At 31.6% G+C, this 26,019-nt stretch overlaps 1 protein-coding gene and 1 long non-coding RNA gene across 6 annotated transcripts in view; one reads left to right on the forward strand and one right to left on the reverse strand.

The window, feature by feature from the left end:
* The window catches only part of LOC106873450 (dystrophin), a 562,674-nt gene that overhangs the window by 238,045 nt on the left and 298,610 nt on the right, over positions 1–26,019 (forward strand). The gene's annotated exons all lie outside the window — the stretch shown is intronic.
* Positions 14,530–26,019, reverse strand: part of LOC128250700 (uncharacterized) — a 97,052-nt gene continuing 85,562 nt past the window's right edge. Inside the window, exon 3 of the long non-coding RNA XR_008266701.1 lies at positions 14,530–15,144. This is a non-coding gene — a long non-coding RNA (uncharacterized LOC128250700). The remainder of the gene's footprint in view (positions 15,145–26,019) is intronic.

The following is a 26,019-nucleotide window of genomic DNA, read 5'->3' on the forward strand; positions in this document are numbered from 1 at the left end:
ACACACACACACACACACACACAAATTGTATTTGATAAGTATCATGGTTTACAACTCAAAGCTTCCCCTTCTCCAGAAATGGAGGAGTCATGACTGAGAGGTTAGCATTCTGTCTTTCATGGGAAAATGAATCAGATTTTGAAACCATCTTATGACAGTCCAATGTGTAATACAGCACTGAACAGAAATTAAGAAGAATAGTTATTTTAACTTTAAAAAGACACATTAATTTAAGTGAACATCCATACTTTCTAACCTCTTTAGAAAAATGTTAAGCTGTACACTTCAGGCAAATTAAAACAAGTCTTTGATTCTCCTTTAAAGCTGCACAGTGAGTGTCAATCAAAAATCCTGAAATTTTGTTTGAAACAAAAATATCCAGAAGGAATGACTAGGTGCATAATTTGATTAGGATAAAGAAAAAAGTTATTAATTTGGACATGCATGCCTTTAACATGGTTCTCAGATTCACTGAATGTGACAAGGTTGGCTCATTGAACTACTGGTACAACTCATTTTTGCCAGTCGAGTGGACTGGAACAACATACTGCTGGGAATTGAACTCCTGACTTTATGTTCATGAGTCAAATATACTAATCACTAAGCCACTCACATTTCACTGCTTTTTAATACTTGCATTAAGTAAACATGCATCTAGTTGTAGTTATTTCCTCTGTTAGCCTTAATATGTGCATCAACCCTATCTTCTAGATCTTGGTTTACCTCTATTCTGGGTATGATATACTACAAGTATTCAATGTTTTTTCTTTGTTTGTTTTTTATCCCTAGTATTCAACATCTATTTTCATCCTATAAACATATGTTATTTTTTTATTCTTCATTCTTAGCAGCTTGTGTTCTTATCCTCATTCCTTGTAACTTTTTATTTCACTTGAATTTAATTTACTTTTGAAATCTCTGGTATTCATTTTCCATATCCAGTACCTCATCTTATCCAGATTTCAATTATGTTTTAAATATTTTCACACATTGCTTATTGTGTCTGCTATTGAAATAATTTTGTTGTGTATTTTAAAACTACTATTTAAAAACAATATTTCATTCCTATCTATTTTATTGAATTTCTATTTTAATATCTTCTCTTCACACTTGGGAATGCTTTTAAATGTGCTGTCTTTTTTTCTCTTTAGTGTAACATACTAATAGTTTCACAGTCCTTTATTCAGTAACAACTTGTGCCATAGGCAATGCACCTTTGTAATTTCCTTTTGAAGCATTCAGTTTTTGTTTTGCTTTATTGTAAGCTACATTAGTTCTTCTGAAGTATTAATTTGTTTATATAATACTAGTTTGATGGTTTCCATATGGTTTTCGTCAAGATTGTATTTTTTATGTATTTTTCTTTGATGGATTCTGTTAACGAACATAACATAGGAGGCACTGAAAACTCTCAGATTCAGATACATTAATCTTTTATGTGTTGCAAGTCAACCATTGAAAAATAAATTGATAACTATAATAATGATAATGATGTCTTTGTGTCTCAGAGAGGAAATTTAATCCTGTCTTCTTGTCTTTTATATCATCACCTTACATTGTCACACAAATTTGTATAAATCTTTGCAGCATTAGTATTGTTTTTTTTTTTTTTTAATTGGTGCTTATGTGAACAAGTGTGCTTCACCTCTACAACTAAGATGGTCACTCTTTATAAACATCTAAGTCTAATGACTTCTTAGGTACATCGTACATTTATAACAGTAAGGTAACATACCAAAAACCGAGGGGGTTTTCTTCAGGGTTAGTAAATGTCATGACCTGAACAGTTGCTGACCATTGTTTCTTAGTACAAGTATTTTCAACACTTGAGCACTATTTATAGAGCACCAACAACACTTTAGAGACTGCACCCATAAAAGAAGTCATTACATGGTACACTACATTGCTATATTTTATACTGTATCTATCTCTCTCTTTGTACAAGCATAATGTTATATACTTCACTCCACTTTCCTTTCCTGTAAAACTCCTTGCATATATCTTGATGAGAAAACTTTCAGAAATTTTAATTAATTATTCAATATTTTAAATTTACCATCTATCCATGAACAAAAAAAGCCTGTAGGTAGTCTTTGCTCCTAAATTATAAATAAAAACTCTAGTATACCAAAAAATATATGCATTTCATATTTTATGCATTCCATAAATAAAATAATTCAGAATCTCTAGATGTGTAATTTATTATTTAATAAAATAATTTCATACTTAAGGCCATGAGAAATGCTATTTTTCAAGACTCCACAAAGCAAGGTGTTGCAAACACATACCAAATTTATTATACACGTGTGCATACATATACATACAAAAACAAAAGTACAGACTTGGCTGTGTGGTTAAGAAGTTTGTTTCTTAACCACTTGATTTCATGTTCAGATCCACCATACAATTTGCTCTGCTTAGCTCACCAAGCCTTGTGAGTGGGTTTGGTAGTCAGAAACTGAAAGAAGTCCATCATACGTGTGTGTGTGTGTCTGTATGCATATGAAATGTGTGTGTTTCTCTTTGTTTTAACATTATGTGATAGTTGTAAATGAGCATTGTCATTATCTACAGGGTGTTCGAGTTAAATTTGAGGATTTTTTATTCAGGAACAGTTTGATGTATTGGTGAACAGGCAACAGTCTTGGAGAGCATAAAGATGAAACGTTCTAAAGTAAGAAAAAGTTAGCTGACATGAGGGACTGAAGCCATCTGAATATTGGAAAAGAGTTAGCTGTACCATGATGATTTGCATTGGGTATCAAAATGCTGACATCATGACTGCTGCTCTGTGTTCTATGAACACTGTAATTGCTGCAATGGAGTCTTCAAAGTCATGGTGAACAGGAAGGAAGCATTCTGAGCATGTAAGCATGCTGGAATCCATCCAGTAACTGCAGAACAAAGTAATGGTAGATCCAAACAAGGGGACCAGGCATTTTTGCATGAGAGTTGAATGTTGGAGTCACCACTATAAAGCTGGTTCTCAATGAGCACCTTCACTACCACTCATATAAGTGGCATAAGGGACAAATTCTGACAGCCATGAAGAATTGCTTAACAAAGGCAAAAAAGCTCCTGAACAACTGAGGCATTGTGTTGGGCTAGGAATGATCTGGTTCTACTCAGATGGAAAAGAACTTCTGCCAGGACCAGTTGCACAATACCTAGGACAACAGGTGGCTTGCCTACAATCTGTGTGCTGTCCCATGTATCATGGAAACCAAGTTCCCCGAAACTGTGATGGTTTTTGGGTGTATCTCCAATGAAGGTGATGTCATACCACATATCTGAACAGGGCCTTAGACTCAATTCAGACAGCTATGTGAAGCTGCTGAAGACTGTGGTCAAGCCTTGGCTGGAGAGGGTTACTACTGGAAGGTCATATGTGTGGCAGCAGGATTCACTTCCTCACCATACCTCCAGAAAGAGAAGTGGTTGTCAGAGAATTTCTATAATTTCACCAGCCTCAATTTCTGTTCTCCTAATTCCCTTGGTTGTATTCCCATGGATTACTCTGCATGGCACATGGTTGAGAAAGACACCAACTGCTCTGCCTGCAACACCAAAGCAAAGCTGGTGGCCAAGATCAAGGGAGTTTTTGAAGATCTTCAGTGAGAAATACATGCACAAAGTTCTGGAGCTGTCTTGAGGCCATGATGGAAGCTGAGGACAGCTACTTTGTGTAAACTGTTGTCTCCCAGCCATAATCTAGTTGATATTTTTTTGATTTCTTAAAATATTCTTTTTTTTTATTTTTTTTATGCGAACTGTCAAATTTAGCTCAGACACTTTGTAAGTGGTATTATTTGTTTTCAGTCTTCTTTAGAAACATGTCTGACTATGGGATAGTATTACTTGACTTTGGGAACAGGCGAGGGTTAGTAACTGAAAGAGCATCCAACCATAGAAAAATCTGCCTTCCACGAATTCCATCTGAACTATGCATGGAAAAGTGAATGCTTAAACAACAATTCTAATTTGTTCATTCAATTAAGTTCCATTTTTCTATGCTAGAATTTGTTGACTGGGAGCTCATTTGAGGCAAACTTTTATAGTTGGATGCTCTTCTATCACCAAACCTTACCTGTTTTTCACGTGAGGGATTATTTTGAATTGTCAAGTCTTTGAAAATTCAACTCAACCTGTTGTAATGTCAACAGATAATGTAATATATCATATCACTGGTAGCAACAAGCAAGGACACAGGATGCCAGTATTCATGTCAACACACACACACACACACACACAATGAACTTTCTGCAGTTTCTGTCTGCCAAATTCACTTGTAACGCATTAGTCAGCCTAAGACTTTAATAGAAAGCACTTGCCCAAAGTTTCATGCAGTGGGCCTAAATCTGAAACCTTGCAGTTGCCAAACAAACATCTTAGCACCACAGCCAAGCCTTCACATGCATAAGTACATGCTTGTGCATGCTCACACACACACTAATACATATATATGTAACATTAAATTCAGATCAAAATAAGACTGCAAAACTGTAGTTAGAGAGGAAACATTTTAGTAATATCGGGACAATTAGGTACTAATGATATGGAAATCATATACTACTATAAAACTTAACAAAAAAACTGAAAATCCTTCTTGAAATGTCTTTTTAAGAAATTCATTAGACTTATTCTTTTTTCTAAAGGAATTCAAATATTAGAGGAGTACAAGTGTACTGTACAGTTTCTGTTCAATTGAAATAACTTTGATTTATTCTGGCAGACTTGCTTGAATGTTGGGGAAAATGCCTTGTGATAATCCTTCTGGGTTTTTACATTCCAAGTTCAGATCTTGCTGAAATTAACTTTGTCTTTCATCTTTGGGGCTCAATGAAATAAATACCAGTCACTTATTTTGGTTCATGTAATTGATCATTCCTCTCTTCTCAAAAATATTTCACTAGTACTGAAAGCTAATTCATAGATACAGTTTTAAGTATTTAAAATATAAGCTGTGTAGATTTTTTAAATTATCAAATCAGAATCTGAAATGTTTAGGCCTGATGAGATTTCTATTTTGTCTTAAGATTAATAAAATTGGTTCATAATATGCAAAGACTTAATAGAAAACAAAATTATAGAATATATAGCAATTGAGTAATTATAGTTCCAGAAATTTTAGTTCTTAAAATCATTACTTATGTTTTCTGTCTATCATTGTGGTTTATTGTAGAAGTTAATAACCAGACACATTTATATACTCATTGAAAGATATTTTAATACTTGCAAAGGAATAGTATTTTCTGTTGAAAATAAGTTTCCTCTTCAAAAGTCAAAAAATATAATAGAACTGGGTGACATATTTTGATAATTTTAACCAGTGTTCACCAGAACAAATGTTGAAATGTTCAACTAACTATTGAGATTTAGAAATACAATATTTTGTATGTTTTCTCTTCAGTCGAACCTATAATTGCATAAATTTGAAAATTGATCTCCAGGCAAATTTCTGTTTGGATAATTTAGAAATAATTTGAGAAATTTGATTTGAACAAAAATTTATCACAAAGTATCTTTTGGTTGAAGTAGATTGTAGATTCTTTACTGATGACCAAAATGATTAGTTGCAGGCTACATGGTACAATCACATGGTTCCAAATTCAAATCTCACTGCACACAGTCATGAGCAAAGGTTTCTTAGTATAACTTTGAGTTGACAAATGTTTTGTGAGTGAAATTTGGTAGATGAAAATTGTTATTTATTTATTATGATTGCATTGTGAAGAGTTATTTTAACCATTTGAGAATACTGCAATTTGTTACACTTATATTTATTTCTTAATAATATTGTCTATTACTATTAAGTGTCACAAAATTTCCATTGCATTTCTATAAACAAGTTACTGATACAATTGCACTACAATTGAAGAAAATCAGATACTAACCAAATTTTATAAGCCACTGGAGTTTTATTTCGATTATTCAAACATGGGAGTAGTTAATAATGTCTGTCTAATTACATATGGTCATTTGTGCTTTTGTGTTTGCCTGTATGTAGTTTTATAATGATGTCATTTAGTTTAAAGACAAAAGTATATTATTTTTATCTATTTATCATGATTCAAGCTATATATTAAATAAAGAGATTCTTTTTACTATAATGCAACTATTAACAATATTGATAAAACTACAATAATCAATCATTTTAAGAACGATTTAAAAGGTATTTTAATTATATCACCGTGTGACTGGTCCTCGTGCTGGTGGCACATAAAAGCACCCACTACACTCTCGGAGTGGTTGGCGTTAGGAAGGGCATCCAGCTGTAGAAACTCTGCCAGATCAGATTGGAGCCTGGTGCAGCCTTCTGGCTTGCCAGTCCTCAGTCAAATCATCCAACCCATGCTAGCATGGAAAGCGGACATTAAACGATGATGATGATGATCGTACTCTTAGTTAAACTTTTGTGAGGAGTAAACAAATAAAACATTTCATCAGAGAGACATATCAGCAATTGTCGAGTTGCCTAAACTGTAATGGGCTTTTTTGAGCCAAAGCTGCCAAAGTTGAATGCATAGTAACTGTTGTTCATCATGCTGTGAACACCATTGAAACTGGTGGCTGTTTTAACCATCCTCAGTCAAAGTAGTTGTGAAAATTTACTGAAAGAATGAACTGATAGATTCACCATTTGTTAATGAAGAACAGGAAAATGACAGCTTTACCTAGAAATCTTGGTGAAAACTATGCCACTATATGCTTGTAAAGCATTCCACAAGAGTAATGAAAGAACACATCAAAAGTAAGAAAATTCCAGTGTTGTTGTGTCTAAATCATATTGGAAAACTCATGAAACATTTTCAACTAAGGAAATCAAGTGAATTTTATGTTTACCTAACAAAAAAAAAGACAAGAAACAAAAGGAAGAAAAAAATTTCTGGTAAATGTGAATTGTGTTTTGTGAAATTTTTTAAGACCTGACTAAATATTCATGCCATATGATTTTATTATTTTCAGTATTTAATGCACTCATACCATTTTGTATAAATAAATTATATGCTTTAAAAGTTCTTAAAAAGACTATAACATACCATTATAAAGTAGCTTCCCTTGTTTGTGCTATTATGATTCAGTTTCACATTGAGGCTATCCATCAGTTTGTAACAAACAATATGTTTTGTTTAATGGTGAATAACACCTGAGATAGATAAACTAGTCTTAACTTATGTCAATTTATTCACCATTTCACTATGGAAAGTTCCTCCACCTTGAATGTTTGGGTGTTGACCCGATGATACACTTGTTGCTAAATAGTGTCTACACTGGCAGAAAATGCTTCAAAATTTTATTGCAACACTACAGGTTGAAGGATAAAATATCAACAAGCTGAATTTTTTTAATCAATTATTTATCATCATAGTTATTTGAATACATTACTGATGTGACTCTCTCTGATGCCACTGTAAATGCTTTGCAGGCTGTATATGTCAAACCAAAGAATGTAGTAATGCACAACATGTTTTGACTACTCATTGATAAGAATTTAATGAACCAGAGGCTAGTATTTGCAAATATTAAGTTTCATAGCAAAAGATTGTAACTTCAAGGTCGTACCTGCTGAGTAATAAAGGGATCACTTTAGAAGAGACCCTTTATTAATGACCTTTCTTCCTCACAAATATGACAATGTTTACTTGATGACCAAAAATCATCATCATCATTGTTTAACATCCGCTTTCCATGCTGGCATAAATTGGACGGTTTGCCTGAGAACTGGCAAGCCAGGAGGCTGCACCAGGCTCCAATCTGATTTGGCAAGGTTTCTACAACTGGATATGCCCTTCCTAACACCAATCACTCCAAGAATGTAGTGGGTGCTTTTACATGCCACTGGCATGGGAGCCAGTCAGGCAGCACTGGCATTGGCCACACTCAAATGGTGCTTTTTATGTGCCACTGGCACGGATGCCAGTCAGGTAGCACTGGCATCAGTCACACTCAAATGGTGCTTTTTACGTGCCACTGGAAATGGTTGAAAAACACTCTGCATATTTTGTACATTCTCTTTCAATTAATGTAGATATAGTTGTTCTGGGCTGGGGTGGGGGTGGGGAACTCTGCAGGAAAATGCTACTCATATACTTCTAGATCATTCTTCAACAGTTGCAACAATGTTTCATGTGTGGGTTAAAGAGATATTTCCAATTAAAATACATTAGTAAGAAGGTACATTACAGCTAATCTCCTCAATCTACATCTTCAAGAGTATCCACAATAGTTGCACTTTCTGCTGCTTCAACTCACTATTTGTCATGTGCTGTCGTGGACAGGTGAATAAATGGAAGACAAGCCAAGGCATTAGTGGTGGACACAGGAAACTCAGAAAGCTTCCTGAACAAGGAGCTAGTAAACAGACACAAATAGAAAGAAAATCCAACAAATTTTTTTTATTAGGCACCAAAATTATCAATTTCGTTGGTTTAGAAATTGTTGCCATTTAACTATACCAGCAAAACATTACACTATACTCCAGTTTCCTTTTGTTATAGTCTTATTTTACCTATACCATAAATACTAAAATATTAAGTCATTTCTCAGATAACATTCCTCAATTGTCCTTGTTTAACAAGGCAATTATTTTAAACATTCTGAGATATGTTGCTTCAGCTTTAACATAAACTTTCTAATATTATATATTGGGTTTGAAATCAGTTGTATTGAGAATGAAATATTTGCATTTTGCAACTTGTGCTTCTAACCAATTACTACTGTCCAAGTTGGGTTTAGTTGCATAGAGAGGAAGCAAATTATTTTTGATTTAAGTAAACATTGTGAAAGAAAGATCTTTGTTGTTTGTGTCTGAAGTAGATCAAGACTTTCTAAAATCTATTGGCAGAGCTTTCGATATTTTTGGACCATTATTTTCCATGCACTTTTTCCTATAACCATTGCTCACAATCAATTTTTACTAGAAAATCATTATTCAATTATCTCCTTGTTTGTCTGATATAAAAGAACTGAAATCATTGAATTCTTTTCATAGATGACGATTAAGTCTCTGAAATGCATGCACTTCATTTATGTGTTTCCCACTTAGAACAAATATGACATCATTAGATGCTTTTATTGGACTACATTTTACATTAAAAGATTAATCTATATTTTTTCAACACTACTTCTGCTAGGTATTTAAAAGTTATCTTAACAGCTTATCTAATTATTGCAGTATCTCGTACTTTTTCAGTTGAACTAAGTATTACTTTCATATACTTTCATATCCATCTATTTCATCTAACATTTATTTAAGTTTCTGTAGATTAAGACCAATCTGTTACTTGCCATACAGTTTTGATCAACTGTATTTCTTATAAATTTATTTAGCAAACTTGTCAAGTCTAAAATGTTGAATGAACTAAGTGACTTCACTAACAAGGACTCCACAAGAGTTTTCATTTCTTAATTTTTTTTCTTTTTCATGTTTCCCGTATTCTTTTATTATTTGGTATAATAAGAAAATATCTATACTAAAAGTATATTTCATTTTAAAGCTTTTAACTATCATTGTAACAATGAATCTGTCTTGTCATACATAAAATTAAGATCATAATTATTCTTTGGTAGAGCCACCAATAATTAACTATATAGCTGTTACTTTAATTCTTACCTTTTGGTACAAGGCATGTGATATCAGGATAAATAGTTACTCGAGCAATTGTGTTTCCTTTCTTTTCAGTGTGCCAATTAAATATTTGATTTTTTTCCCCCTCTTTTGATGATTACTTGAAAACTATAATCAACTATTATCCAATTGTATATGAGTCCAAATTTGGTTTGGGGATTTCCTAACACAGATAACCTTGTTACAACTAAACTCCCAAATTCTGTTGAATCATTTGCAATTACTACATTCTATTTTAATTGAACTGACAAAAAAAGAATAAATTATGCAACAAAATGTGCTAGAAAATTTAGTGACAATAAATTTGTATGTAGCTGGAATTTTGGAGAAAATCCTTTTAAGCAGGATATTTACACATGATCTGGTTTTGTTCTCCTACAACAACACCCTACTTAGCATCACTGTTAATTATGCCCACTCCTACACTCATGACACAGCTCTTCTTTCTTCATTAACCTTCTGCTCCCTAGTATCTCTCACATGCAGCCTACTCAAGTCACACCAGTGGTTTCCATGAATGGAATTATGCCTACTCTTACACACATGGCATGACTCTTCTTTCCTCATTAACCTTCTCCCTAATATCTCCCATATGCAACCTAGTCATGTCACACCATGGTTTCCATGAATAGATATTTTGAAAATATCCAATTTAGTCAGCCAACGCCATCTTCTTCAACAGTGCAAAATACAATCACTACACAAGTAAAATTATCATAGACCTCATTGTAAATGGAAATCTCTCTTAGCAAAGACTACTTTGCAAAGACTGTCTTTCCTTGTCGGAACCAGAAACTATTTCAGCCCTCAACAGCTACCAATCCTCAACAAAGCTCATGTGACTATTGCCTCCTATATCTGAAATAGTGCTGTTACTACAAACTCAGAGTGTATTCAAAGAAAAGTCACTCAACTTATTGGTGTTGAGCTACAAACACTAGAACGTCTGACCCACAGAAATGATAGCTCCTCTAGCTTGCTTTTCTACTGCTACTACAATGGCCTCTCTCCTTGAGCTGGCTGGTCTCATGTCATCCACATTGTATCCACCTTCCACCCCTAGGTACTGCATGAACCATTATTTCCCATCTTTTCTTCATTAAGTCAGCACACTTGAATTCCTTCTCTGCATATTTTTCCTACAGTCTCCAACTTGCAAATATCCAAGAGGAACATTAGCTGCATCAATGTCATCAATCTCATAGGGCCTACAAAACCCATTGACAAAGCTCCTTCTCTCAGCCAATCCACTAGCATATTCAAAAATAATAATTTACATCTTAAACTTTTTTTTGTTATTTGAATGCACAACACCTATGCTTTTTAAAGGCTGGAATCTCATAAATCAACTGTAACCTCTTAGAAAATGTGTTATTTATCGCCTCCCTAACTTAGAAATAATTATTATTTCAAGTAAGCATTGTTATTATTAAATAAACAACTTACAAAAATGTTTCTATTAGTTTGTTATATATTTCATCTGTTATCAAATAAATATATCAGCTTCTTGTAATTTATTGTTTTTTAAGTTGGCTTTATGGTACACATTTGTAAACGTAAACCTCACCCCTATTTTCTTAGTAGTCAGTTTATATTTCTGAAACTTAATTCAATAACTAATTAAATTGTCAGGCAAACATTATAAATAATAAAATGATTTTCAAATTACAATTTAAACATCCAGCAGCATTTACTTCAGTTTTAATACTCTTGCGCAGTCTATGGTCTAATTAAGACCAATCTAACAATTTAAAGTTCATCAATGAAACTTTAGTCCCATGAGAGATTTTATTTTTGTTTTTGTTTTATTTTATTACTGTAAGAAGATTTTGTTAAATTCCTATCTTAGCTACCAAATTAGATTAATCCGGGAATGAATATGCACATGTGTGTGCATGAATAGTGTGTTTGAGCATAAGTATTTGGTTTATAAATGTATGTCTTTATGTATACATAACAGAATGAGTGCAAGAAACATTGTGTGTGTGAGAGAGAGAGAGAGAGAGAGAGAGAGAGAGAAAGAGAGCTAGCAAGAAAAGAGTACTGTGTAAAATATGCATATTCTTGTCTATTTTTTGCTTTTAGTCTTTAAACAATATATCTATATACTTTCCAAAAGCTGGAAAATAACATTGAGATGATTTTTTTTTTCTATTTGGAATTGCATCGTTTAATTATTGTTGTTTTCCCCTCTTCCATAAAGCAGGTGAAAACTGTTTTAATTTGTTTTCCACAACACTAATAATGTTATGGATCATCAATATTATCACTTGCCATTTTCTGGTATTGCTTCTCTTATCACTTGCTATTTCTACACAACTCAATAGTTAATTGTTGTAAAATGTTTGCTGTATTTACATTTTATACCTTACTTTAAAATAACTTCCTTGTAATGATAATTTCTGCCCTCCTTCACTGTGCTCTATCTTTCTCTCACATTATGATCTCTCTCTCTCTCTCTCTCTCTCTCTCTCTCTCTCCCTCTCTCTCTACTGTTGTCAGCTGCTAGAAGTTGTAAAAACATGAGTCTATGTAAGATGGTGAATGATGAAGAAAGTTCTGAAGGTGTGTTGTTCAGCTGTTTGTGTGCAGTATCAGGTATCTGGATGGTGGCAGGAAGAGTTTAGTAACAGTTGCAGTTTTCTTTGAAGGAGGGCCCACTCAAAAAGAAAGAGAGAGAGAGAGTGGTGCTGGCACACTACTAGCTTTCGTTGAAGTTTGGGGAAAGTTGGGTAATACAGTTGGTGGGTGGGGGTTAGCTTGCTACTTATGTCATTATCAGCTTTCTACTATATACTTCTCCAACCAAAGATCTACCTCTGTCTGCAATAGTCATGTGTAGCTGTCAACATGGCGTTGTGTTTTACCTGCTGTAAGATATGTCCAACCATCTAAACAGATGGTACGTTATGGAAATTATTATGGATTATGGAGTAATTGTCCATTTCAATAGCCTTGCTGCATCTCATCATCCTTGTCTGCTATTATACACAATGAAAATGCTTATTTTAAACAGTTTCTTAAAAATAATGTGAATGTATGACAGCAACTCAAAAGTATTTCTAAGTTTTGCTTGTCCACTGTTTATATTATTGTCATCACTTTGTACATTTCTTGCTAAAGCTTTGCTTTCTATTTGAAGAAAAACATTCACCTTAAAACAGTACATTGTGCTATCATCAGTGACACTTTTGATCTGCTAAAGTTTTTTTTAAAAATATAAACCAAACTTTTTCTCATGGATCTACTGTATGTCATTTCAGCACAAGCACAAAGTTTATTCATCTAATGAAGATAACTAAGAGAGTCAAGAATTCCTTTGGATATATACATGCTTTGAGAAATCTATTCTTTCGTATATCACCTGTCATCATTTAACTCTAAGAACTTTCGGGATCTTTTTCAAAGAGGATAATTCTTTGAAAATATTTTCGTCACTTAAAAAGTTATCTTCTCGCTGCATTTAAAATGGAACATCATTCTGATTGCTTTAATTGTAGAAAACCTTCCATTTTAATTAAGATTTACTCAATTTGTTTTTGTTTTTGAATAGCCAGTTACTATTGTCAGACAGTATCTTTGGTTCAGCGTCCATATGTTATTGAGGTTACCTTTTTTACTTGTTGCTACAGTCCAGTGATTTTTTCTGTTTCGAAAGAAGAATTTGACCATACAATATGTTTTCCACAAGATGCTGCTGTATTTTCTTTGCACATTTGAATGGAACCAGCAAACTCTGTTGGATTAACTTTCCACAACCATCATACCAACTTCCTTACTCAACAAGTTTGAAAACTTAAAACTTTTGGATGTTCCCAATTATTGAAACTTCTGCAGCAGTGTTAGTGTTCCTCTCTGTCATGGCTGATGATTTGGTGACACTGGTGGCAGCCCTCACTGTCCTCATATCCCTAGCCATCCTCTGCTTCATTGCTGCAGCACTTGTTTTTGGCATGTGGCTACTGAAAAACGTAAATAATTCTTCACTATCATTTCTTTTAAAATATTTCATAAGTTTAATTGCTATTCTCTAAAGGAAAGAGCATAAATTGTATTAATTTTTTTTTTTTAACTAAATTTAAAAGAGTTTTATATTTACTTATAATTATCAAATAGCTAATGTTTAATGGTCATTATAATTTACTTCTTACAGAATATATAATTTCTTAAAGCAAAAGATTGGAATTCTCCTGTTACTGTAACAATTAGTTTTGAATTTCTAAAATCAAAATATTAAGCTTTTATGATTACTTTAATTGTTTTGTTTCCCTAACTAAATTTACTACTTAATTTTAACTTGATTCAGATATTATTAAAATATATATTTCCTGTTTCTTTCTTATTGAAATTATCTATTTTCAAAAGTAACATTCTAATTTCCAATATTTTCTCAAATTTTTACATTTTTCATAACTTTGTTTATTCTTCTGATTTCACCAAACTTCATCAAGAAAACAATAGGAAAATGTTTTGAAATGGTGAAATGCATTTGTTTTATTTAGTTTTTAAATATTAAATTATTTTGTTAAATGGGAAATTATGAATCTACTTCCTTTCTTTGATATTGTAGCTATTACATTGTTAATAATGCAAGCTGAAAGTTAATTTTAAGAGTAATATTCCTAGAAATAAATTTATTTCTATATACAAACAGAGATTTTCTTTCATCTGTTGTCTCATTTATTATATGAACACACATAAAACACATACATACACACTTATTACCTAAATATACAATTATAGATGTGTGTTATAAATATGTGTTTGAACATATATTACTGTAAAATAATATTCATTGTCTGTTTCTCTTCCAAATCCTACCTGTTATACAAAGTTGTTAAATTGTCATTAAAATTTAAATGCTTAAATCAGAACTATTTATCTCTGTTTTTACCATTTGTTATCTTAAGATATAAATTAAGTGCTAAAAACAATATTCTAAAGTATTGATATAAGGAATGAGTTAGAATGGTGAGTGTGTGTATGTGCACATGCATGTGTGTGTTTATATAATGTTGTAAACACACATATAAAGTATACCCAGCCTACTCAGCTAGTATTGTTAATTAATATGGTGTATTCTTTGTCATAGGGTTATACATACAATATATTCAGATGATCCAAATAGAATTAATAATTTTACTTTCAGATTATATCATCATATTGTTTTCCTTCATGTAGATAAAAACAACTTGTCAGTGGATCATCAGTTGAAGTTACAATAAATTTTCCCTTTCTTTATTAGTGATATCCCATGTAGGTGCCACATAAAAAAGCATCCATGCTGGTACCACATAAGCACCTGTACTTTTTACAAGGCACCACATAAAAAGCATCCATGCTGGCACCATGTAAAAAGCTCCCATGCTGGTGCCTCATGAAAAGCACCTAGTACACTCTGTAGAGTGGTTGGCATTAGGAAGGGTATCTCACCATAGAAATCATGCCAAAACAGACGAGTGGAGCCTGGTGCAGCTCTCCAGTCCAGCCTGCCAACTCCTGTCAAACCATCTGACCTGTGTGAACATGGAAAAGAGACATTAGATAATGGTGATGATAATACAAACAATTCAGAATACACACCAAGAGCTGACTTTATCATTCATCCTACTAGACTCAATAAAACATTTAAAATAATGAGAATGAGTTTATTGCATACAGTGCTCAGAAAACAGCAGTAAGCCAAGTAAAGAAAAAGAGCAATTACATCCAAAAGTGCATGCATTAGCATGCAGGATATTAAAGCGTAAAGTAAAGGGAACAGTAAAAGAGCTATATAAAGGTTCACAGGCACATCAGGAGTAGTGTTGGCAAATTTTGGAAAGCACGGAACTTTTAAGGAATGCAGTGTCCTGACAGTTAAGTAATGAGGGTTGTTCCATGCTTTGATAGTTCTGTAATTATGAGCATGAAAAACTTCACAATATATTGTTGTTGTTTACCTTTTACATTACAATCAGAATCTTACAGTGAAATCATGATACATACAAGTCACTCTTAATTTCTTTGCAGCTTTCCAGTTAGTTAACTTTGATTCGTAATATTTATGCTATGTATGCTGAAAGTGTTTTCTCCTTTACAATAACATTTGGTCGCTGCTTATTTCATCGGCATGATCCATATAATGTTTATTGTTTGTAGGGTATAAATTGTATGTTTTTTAGCATAAATGATGAGCCTGAACATATGCTTGCACAAACATGAATACAAAATGCACATTTCAAAATGTTTAATATTTTCAATGTTTTTTTCTTTTTTCACGTTTGTTCAACTGAAACTCCATTTTGTTGAAGCAAATGAAATTTGTTCTCATGAACACTTAGAATATTTTGATCCCTCAGTCAGCTTCAACATTATATAAATTCTTCATTATTGGTTGTTTCTGTTATTTCTGTTCATCGTTTTCCTTGGGCCTGTATACTCAGAGATGAAACTTGAAATTAAATTTTCAAAATTTGTTTCACTTTCATCACTTTTACTAGGTGGGTCATTTCATCTTCTATATTTGTGCATCATGATTTTACATGTATTTTTTTTTCTATTTTTGCATGGCTTATTTAAAATCAGTGATATATTTTTCATCTGTCAAACAGCGTAAATTAAGACATTTTCTGTTGTTACCAGTAGAATGTATGTAGAAAGGAAATAGTAGGTCTCAAAAAAATGCTAAAGGTTGATAATTAAAATTAGTGATCAACCAGAAGAAATGAAAGCTAGGACTGGCTTTCTAAAGTGAAAATTATTACCACCAATTTCAGACAGAAAAGAGAAACAGGGTTACTGACAGTCTTTAAATCATGTATCTATAGCTTACTAGATGACCACATTATTACCTCCACCTTAGCGAAGGCAGAGCTATTGTTTTCAGTCATGTTTGTTTGTTTGTCCGTGGACAAGATATCTCAAGAACCGCTGGATAGATTCAGATGAAACTTTCAGGGATGTTTGGCCTTGTGGCTGGCACGAACTGATTAGATTTTGGGATCAATCTGGTACTGGACAAGGATTCTGGATTATTTTTCCGTTTTTTTTTTTTTTTACTTAATTTTTGAGAGTGGTCAGGTTCAATTTTAGTATTCTCGTTTTTGAATGCAGTCGAGTTTATTTCAGATATTCTCATTTTAAAAATCATCTCTGGCTAATTGTTGAGACGAATTTGGTGTTGCCTTGGCAGAGGTTTGTGCTCTCTGAGTGATGTAAATACTCTGTGGTGTAATTGGTTATGAGGTAACTTGGCAAGTACTGCTACATGGTTCAAACACCAATAGTGGGCCAGTTTTACTTTTCTTTCTCAAATGTATTCCTATTTTTTACATTAAACTCTAAATAGTTAATTTCAGGATTGACTCTAGAGTGTTGGGAAAGAAGAAAGGAGACAGTAGAAACAAGACTTAAAGCGTTTTATCCAATGTTTACCCTTTCACTTATAAATTAGCTTTTATCATCATCGTCGTTGTCATTTAACATCTTTTTTTTCCATGCTGGCATGGGTTAGATGATTTAGCAGGGGCTGGCTTAGCAGAAGACTGCACCAGGTTTCACTGTCTGTTTTGGCAGAGTGTTTACAGCTGGATGCCCTTCCTAACAGCAACCACCATACGGTTTTAACTATATTAATATAGAAATAACTCTTTTGTTATCTCTTCAATGTTTTATTTAGATCAAGCTGAAACAATGTGTATCAAACAAAAATTAATATTTTAATGTAGGACCCATCAGAAGCAGTTTAATGACTCTCGTGATCATTTAAGGAATTAAGTAATCAATAAACATGAAATCATGTTAATTATCTTAAATTTCTTATATAATTGAATTAATAATTGGCATGAAAATACTCTGACTTTTTAATAGTAATTAAAATGTTGCTAGTTTTTTGGGGTTTTTTTTACATATACACACACACACATGAACACTTTGTTGTTTTATCTTCTACTGTTGGAAATGCTATGAATGCACTACCTCAGGATTTCTTAGTGGTTAATTCCCTTCCGTCCTTGTCTCTAATTCATGCGGTCAGAATAAAAGTAATATTTTTGGTATGATATGTTGTTGATTATCATTACCACTATCATCGTCATCTTCATCATCATCATCATCAAACAAAGCCCACCTGCTATCTATCATATGTTAAATATTTGGCAAAGAAACAAGATTGAAGCTATTACAGAAAATTATTCTGATTCGTCTTTACCTCATATTTTGTATTTATATTGCCAGTAGTGAGTTGTGGTAGTTTGGTGGTACTTCATTATCACTCTATTGTTAAAAAGTTAAAATAGTTTTTCTTTATAACAACCAGCATATTTAGAATCTTTCTTACATTTTATCAATCTGTTTCCATTTGGGTGCTGCTGTTCATTTGCAGTTATGAGGCTGTTAAGGGTTATGCCTTGCACTAACTGCTCACTTACAAAGCTCTCTGTCTACTCTTTACAAAGCTAATTATTTGTTGATGTGTCATCAGTATTAAGTTTGTTGTCGAGGAGGGTGGTATATGTGTGTTCTAATGTTGATTTTGTATTACTGTAATACGTCCTATTTAAGCAAAGCTTACAATGCTTACTTGTAAAACTTGTGTAGAATATATCTTTTTAACTCTCAAAATTATTTTTACCTATTATTTCTGTGTGTGTGTGTGTTTAAGAGCAAAATATAGGGAGGGACTATTGAAGAAAAAGATTTTCATTTCTATAGTCTTGTATAATAGCATTCTGTAATATCAAAATACTGTCTTGAAGTTAAAAGTGAAAATAGCTGAATTGTGCTTAATGAGAAGATTGTTCGAAGTAGGAAAGGAATATTTCTTTTAGTAGACAAGGGCTACTCAGTACTGGAGTGTAGATAAGACATGATAAAAAAGAAACAATTAAAAACTTGTATATATTGAGCTAAATTGTAGTACACTCATCATTTGCGTAATTTGATTTGTTTCATATATTTTTTAAATAAAGAGTTAGGATCATTAATTTAAAAAATTATTTCAGCATAAAAGACTGGATATTGCTGTGAAAATATTAATTTAATGCAATTTGTATTTCATTGTATGATTTGATTGAAATCAAACAAACGAAAAAGAGTTATACTTTATAGCAATATAACAAAGAAAATTTGCATCTATAACTTATAGGTGGTATTACTAAATTAAACCCTTTTATGCTATGAATATGTGCAAATTCCATTTCCTTTATAGATTAAGTTAAATGTTAATTTGTTTGACTTCATTTGTAAATTAGAGACCATTTAGAGACTAATAAACACAACCTCTTATGAATAAATTAACATTATTTTTAATATTTTAAACTTGTGTTTTGTTATATAACTTTTAAAAAATGTATTTCAAGCAAATGTTTTGTTTGTATTGTTGGAATAAACAACCTTCTGTACATGAGCTTCCAAAACAAAATGATATGAAGAGCCCCATCTTGTTAAGTGAATCAATTGAAAGTAGCAGATGGAATAAAAGTATTTTGCACTACATGAAAAGCAACTGATACTGTGTCAGTGAGGCAGAATCTCCACCCATAACAAATATCTCCTTTGAGATAGTTTCATGTATATATAAATTTCCTTCAGGTTAATAGTGGGTATTTACACAGTGTATCATACACTACTTCATTCAAGATTTTCTTGATTTTAGATTGTTATTTTTTTGAAATAGACAATATGTCTTTGATATTTTTATGAACTGAGAGAGAAAATGGATCAGTTTAACTTTTATATAAAAATTTTAAATAGTTAATTATCCTAAACTAATTAGTTAAGAAATAGAAATTTATTGGGATCCAGCTTTCAGCCTGTGAAAGTTTGAAGCTATTCTATATATAAATTTTTTTTTTTTTTTCAATACTCTTGCTATCAAATTAAAAATTAACAATTTGATGTGTTTTATTTAAAAACAAGGAAGACTTTAGTTATATTACTTCACTGAAATAAATAAGTTAGCACATCAAAAACCTGAAAAATGTAAACAGCATAAAAACCCTCCTGTTTTCTGTGGTAATAAAAACGCAGAGTAAAAAGGCTTAATTGGGTTTGCAGCATAAATTCTTGTCACTCTTTTGTTTTAGAAACCCAAATCTAAACATGGAATGTTTAATCATGGTTGTGCAGTTTTTGAATGCATTTTTATCCAGTACTTATGTGAAGCTGTAAATACCAAATATATCTTAGACTTAGTTGTGGCTGCTAAGCAATGTGCCCCTTTACACATATTAGAATGCTGTTTTAGATTAACAGTTCTTCCAATATTCATAAATTCCATTTTTGATTTGGTTGAGTGATTGTAACTGACATTAAAATGCTTAATGTTATACAAAACAAACTGACATCAACATATTACAAATGAAAGTTTATATGGAAATTTGATCACACTTGTTAAAAGACAGTTATGATTAGCAGGACATTGCTGGAGAAATAAGCAGGAAGTTATACATAAGCTACTATTATGGCAACCAATTAATGGGAGATATAGTAGAGGAAGACCTGCTTGCTTAAACATTCATCGATCAACTCTCAGGCAATACAGACCTCAGTAAGGAATAATTGCCATGAGCAGTGGAAAACCATGAATTGTGTAAAGTCTTTATCAGTTCAACTGTGGTAGCAGTGATGAACTGTGACCTCTCTTTGCTGTTCTGTTAGTGCTTTGCTTCTTAAACAACAGTTACAAGAATGCCCTCTTGTTAATGAATGATAGAATTCCATGCTATCATGTTTGTTGAAGCAGACTCCTTATCCAGTAAACATACTTCCATTTATGGATCATTAAAAGATAAATTTAATGCCTTTGATGTAATGTCATATTGAAAGTAGAAGTTGTAAATAATTGAGTGACATTCCACTCCATATTTATTTTGTTTACAAGAATAACTCTTGATAAAGTGTAGTCACTAAATGACACTACTACATTAGAGGTATAGTCTCAGTCTCATTAAAATGTTTTAGAGATTAAACTTTCTTTTTGTTACATACGTGCTTCATTTGGTGTACAAACCTCAAAAAAATCATATGATAATAATCTCAATGTTTGAAAATTTGTTTTGTGTTACTCAGAATTTGATATGGTAGAAAAAGGTATTTTTTAGGTAAAAAATTTTATTTCCAGCAATATTGAGTTTCATTTTCTTTGGATCAATGACACTGCCACCTTCAGTAATGTGTAAAGAATTACTGGTTTTTGGTGCACTGTTATGAAAGTGCACTTGAAAAAATATATTATTTGTCATGTGATGTTGGTATATGTTACAAGCATTTGGCAAGTGCATAGTCCTTCTGAACATTTCAAACTCTTAAATCATTATGTATTAGTAAATGCAGAAAAGTGATATTTGGCCCATGTTTCATCACCAACCTGATCATCATCATTATCACTACCACCACTACGTTCAGTGTTACATTTTAGCCTGTGAGACATAATTTGTGAATATTCATTCTTATGAGACTTCTTGGATATGGTTGATGTTTTGTTCAAGTAGTTGAGGTAGGCTTCCTAATATATCCAAAAATTTGAGTATTCTACTCAAAATGCAATTATTCATGTCAGCATACTTTGATGAAACCTTCCCAATCAGCAGTTGTTATAGATCTTGAAATAATTTCATTTTTAATAAAGATCTCTATAATAATTCCTAAATAATGAGGTCTAGTAGTGCCTGAATGATTAAAGATGTCTTAATGTCTAAGAGATTCCTCAAACTTCCTTAACATATCTAATTAATACTTGAAAATAATAATAATAATAATAATAATAATAATAATAATAATAATAATAATAATAATAATAATACAGTTCTATATTTAAGAGATGAGGAATTATTTACATTATTTACATTATTTACATTTGTCGGATATCCGACAAATGTAAATAATGTAAATAATAATAATAATAATAATAATAATAAAGAAATGCTCAATACCTATTAAAATATACATAGAGAGCAGTGCAGTACAATTTGAATTGACGAGGATCTGAATCCTGTAGAACTGAAGTTCTGTTACTGTTAGATCCAATATAGCTTATCTCTCAACTCTTTTGAAGCATTTAACATGAATTTCTGGATTAGCTGTGATGCTTAGTATCTAGTTTTGCTTCTCATAAAGTAGAATAACTTTTTATTTAAAAAAATTTTTTTGCATTCTGTCTTAAGTCAAATATTTTCTGGATTATTCTATATCTGTCTGTATCACACTGATTAATTCACTAAAGACATCTCATTTGTCAGAAATGTTATTATGGTGATATAGATTATAAAGTACATATAGAAATACTTATTTCTGGAACTTTTAGCCTCTCCTCAAATTGCCATTCTGTTTCTATCAGTACAAATTACCTATTTTTATGTATCTCATTCAGCCATTGTTCTGTCTTCTAAACTTGGTTCGAACACATATTTCATGAAACAAATTCAATTTGTTACTATTTTAATCCAGGCCAAAATCATATCGAGGTGGATAATTTTACTTTTCAGTTTCTTCCTCCTAAATCACTTCGACAAGAATTATGCTGACTTTTCATACTCCTTATGCTTTCTTTGTAAAGGAAAAGCAATTAATAAACATTCTTGGTTTTCTCTATGTATTTTATGTCAATAAGACTAGAGTTGAAAATACTTTATGTAATTGAATGAAGAGAAAGTAAACCTAGTAAACAATCCCATAAAATCTCTATCTTGTCAAATATATTGCCTATCTAATTTAGAATATATAGGTTATACATCACTTCAACCATTTTCCAATTGTCATATCTTCATCAGAAGGAAAAACATCAGTTTATTTATCAAAAGTTTTGTGAAGAATTGTTTTTAAATTTTAGATCAAGTAAGGGGGGGAAAAATAGACCAGTTAGATAATATTGAATTTTTGATTTGGACAAAAATATACAAATTAAGGCAAGTGACTTGACAGCTGTTAAAGCTTCAGGTAAAATGCCTTATATTATTTGCTCTTGCTTTCTGCAACATCCTATGGAGGTCAACTTCGCCTTTCATCCTTTGCATTCTGAGTTCAAATTCTGTCTTCTATCACTGACTTCTGCATGATGACCAACTGATGTTTTGGGACTGAACTAAAAATGATAGGTGTACAATAATGATCAGAATGACATATTGATTAGAACAGTATCATTATCACATTAATTAGACAACAGACCCTGCAGAGCTGAAACATATTATACAAAAGATTTTATAACATTTACAAACATATATAAACTCTTTCAACTTCGAAAATACCATGTTTTGAGATGCATATCATCATCATCATCATCGTTTAATGTCTGCTTTCCATGCTAGCATGGGTTGGACGATTTGACTGAGGACTGGTGAAACCAGATGGCTACACCAGGCTCAAAAATCATTTTTATACAGTCCTATGATTATAATTCTTGATCAAAATCTTTTTAGCTTAGTTTTATTTTGTCAGTCATTTATCTATATACTACAGTATGTAAGATGGAGATGTTATAGATTTATGAGATTATAATGGTTATAAGTTCTAATCCATAGACAATGGACTACTAAAATTAGAAGGTATAACAGTTTCTTAATCTGGTCATTTGTTGTATTACTTCAGGCTTGTTCTTTATTTAATGTCTCTAATTTTTCAAATCATTTTAAAGCAATTGTCACAAGATAATAATTATTAAATCTAATTCTTATAAAACAAAAGGGAAAAACTTACCAAAGAAATTCTGCTTAGATATTTTATTTATTGTGGAATCGGGTTTTATATATAACATTTTCTTAATTTAAATTAATGTTTTTGAAACTAGGTTAAAATTTATTGTGGTTTATTCTATTCCTTGCGGACACCTGCTAAATAGTATTGAATTTTTTTTACTTATATTAATTAGGATAGGCACTAAACTTTACAGAGTTATTTTTACCAACCTAAATTTTTATTTTATTTCACATAAATCATTAATATTGATTCTTAACATTATCACAAGTTCAGGAATTTAAGGGAAGTCACAGTCGATTAAATCAACCATCACTACAAAACAGATATTTATTTTAATCAATCTTTTAGAAAAATAAAAGATGCCCACCCACCCCCAATGAGATGTGAAGTCACAATGTAATGGGAAACTTTGTATTTCAAAATATTTTATCCAGTACTTTACAGCCATCCACCTGCTTTACATTAGCCTTTCGACCATCCCACTATCCTTACACTAAACAGTGACATTACTGTATTTGATGGCATGAAAGATGTACAGGCATTTTAGATACACCCTAATTTCAGCAGCTCATATTCAGGATAAAAGTTTTCAATGCATTAGAGCTTATGCAGTTTTGCATATAGGATTTAGGGCGATGTTTTTAAACTTGTTTTTTTTTTTTCTATGTTCATCTTACATGCTATCAAATACAATAATTTACTTTCATGTTTTCTCCAATGCAATATATTCCTAACATTGTTTTCATAAATTAAACCTACAAAAGAGTTCAATTTGGAAAATCTCATAGTGTAGAAAGACCTGGTACAAAGAAGAACTAAACCTTTTGATTCAGTTACCTGTAATTTTGTCTTCATCACTGAAGATAGATACATTTATTACTCACGTAGAATCATGAATGTTGCATAAGGTAATTTGGAGAGAATTTTTCAAAGGTGTCTCTAACTAGCTTCACCTTAGCAGAAATTCGTATATAAGCCATTGCCTAGGAAAAGAAATATTTAATTTTTGTGTGTGTGTGTGTGTGTACGCATAAAATATACATGTACATGTATTTATATATTCTTCCCCTCTCTCCACTAAATATTTATTAAATATACATGTATATAAATATGTTAATATAATCTTTCACTGAAGATTAGCAATAATTACTTGAAGAGTTTACTTTGCATGATTTAGAAACACTGATTAATTTAATATAATTTGATCCATTCAAGTTATATAGTTTGCAATAGATGTAAAATTCCACCACATTTCACTTTCATTATGAAAAAACAAAGTTGCCTCGTTGATGTGAAATGTTAAAATGTGTGCATCATCTAACAGATGTACATCGTCTAACAGAGTAAACTGAATGCCTTCAGTTTACTTGAAATGGAATCTGCCAAAGGCATGTTTCAATTATTAGGAAAGGCATTAAATGGATTTCTCCAGACATTTTAATTTGTTGCCAGAATTTCATACTTTTGAATTTTGTTTCTGTGTTTTTTGGTGATAATGGGTTTAGTCATGTTTTAAAGTTGCTTATGTATTATTTATGACAAGGATGACACAGCATGTCTGGTACATTGAGAAGCAAGTCAGTAGTAGTAAGACATTAGAAATATTGACCAAATTAAGAAGTGTTCTTCAGTATTTGAATAGATAACTGACAAAGCCTATCTTTTCATGTCTAAATGAAGTTAAATGTTCAAAGTGAGAAGCAGTTTTAAACTCTAGGTTTCTCAAACTAGAGAATGTAAACGATGGAAATGTACAGGCATATTTAACAAATTTCTTTTAATGAAGCTAGAATCAAAATGCTATAAGCTAGTGTTTCATAAAGAGGCTTCTAATAAGTATCATATATATATATATATATATATATATATATATATATATATATACATATATATATATATGTATATATATGTATGTATATAGTAACAAATACAATACAGAATACTAAACTTCATATCTTACTGAGAAAGGGGTCGGTGCAATTACAAATGCTATCAAATTTACATAACCAATTTGATGTCTAAACAGGAGATACCTACACTGCTAAATTGTACATAATCCTCAAGGCTCACATTAATGTGAATAATTTATTTGGCATGTGTGTGTGTGTGTGTGCATGTGCCTAGCTGAAATAAGATCACATTTGTATTTTTCTAGTTTAATTATTTGAAGAGTGTTTATGTATTTATTTATTTATTTTATTTATTTCTTTTAGTCTTCATTTGTCAAACTTCTTATGCTTCATAATTTTGGAAATAAAACTGCCAGAATATGCTTCTTAGGAATAATTTGATATCTTTTTATACTTAATCTTTTTGATTATTTGAAACCTTGTAATATTATTAACTTAAGAATCTTGAGTATCCAAAGAAATGACAAAATATTAAAATAAACAGGGTGAGAGTTTAATTACTATATTAATTCTACTCTATACTTCTACCAAATTATCTTCTCACTTGTTGACAGATTCAATTACCATTCAGTCACCTTCTGAACCAAACCATCCTTGGTCCTCCATTCCCAGTCAGATGTAACTGCACTCGTTACTCATTTTTCTGCTTCATTGATATCTATTTCTCATCCATAATTAGTTTAAACTACACATGAGTAATTTTGTTTAATATTTTATTTGTAGATTTTACCGCATGAGGAAATTTCAAAAAGTACAAAATAAGTTTCTTCGATTTGCAGCTACTAAGAAATTTTAATTTTCTGAAAT

The sequence above is a fragment of the Octopus bimaculoides genome, chromosome 2, assembly GCF_001194135.2.
Source record: "Octopus bimaculoides isolate UCB-OBI-ISO-001 chromosome 2, ASM119413v2, whole genome shotgun sequence".
Taxonomy (NCBI): Eukaryota; Metazoa; Mollusca; class Cephalopoda; order Octopoda; family Octopodidae; genus Octopus; species Octopus bimaculoides.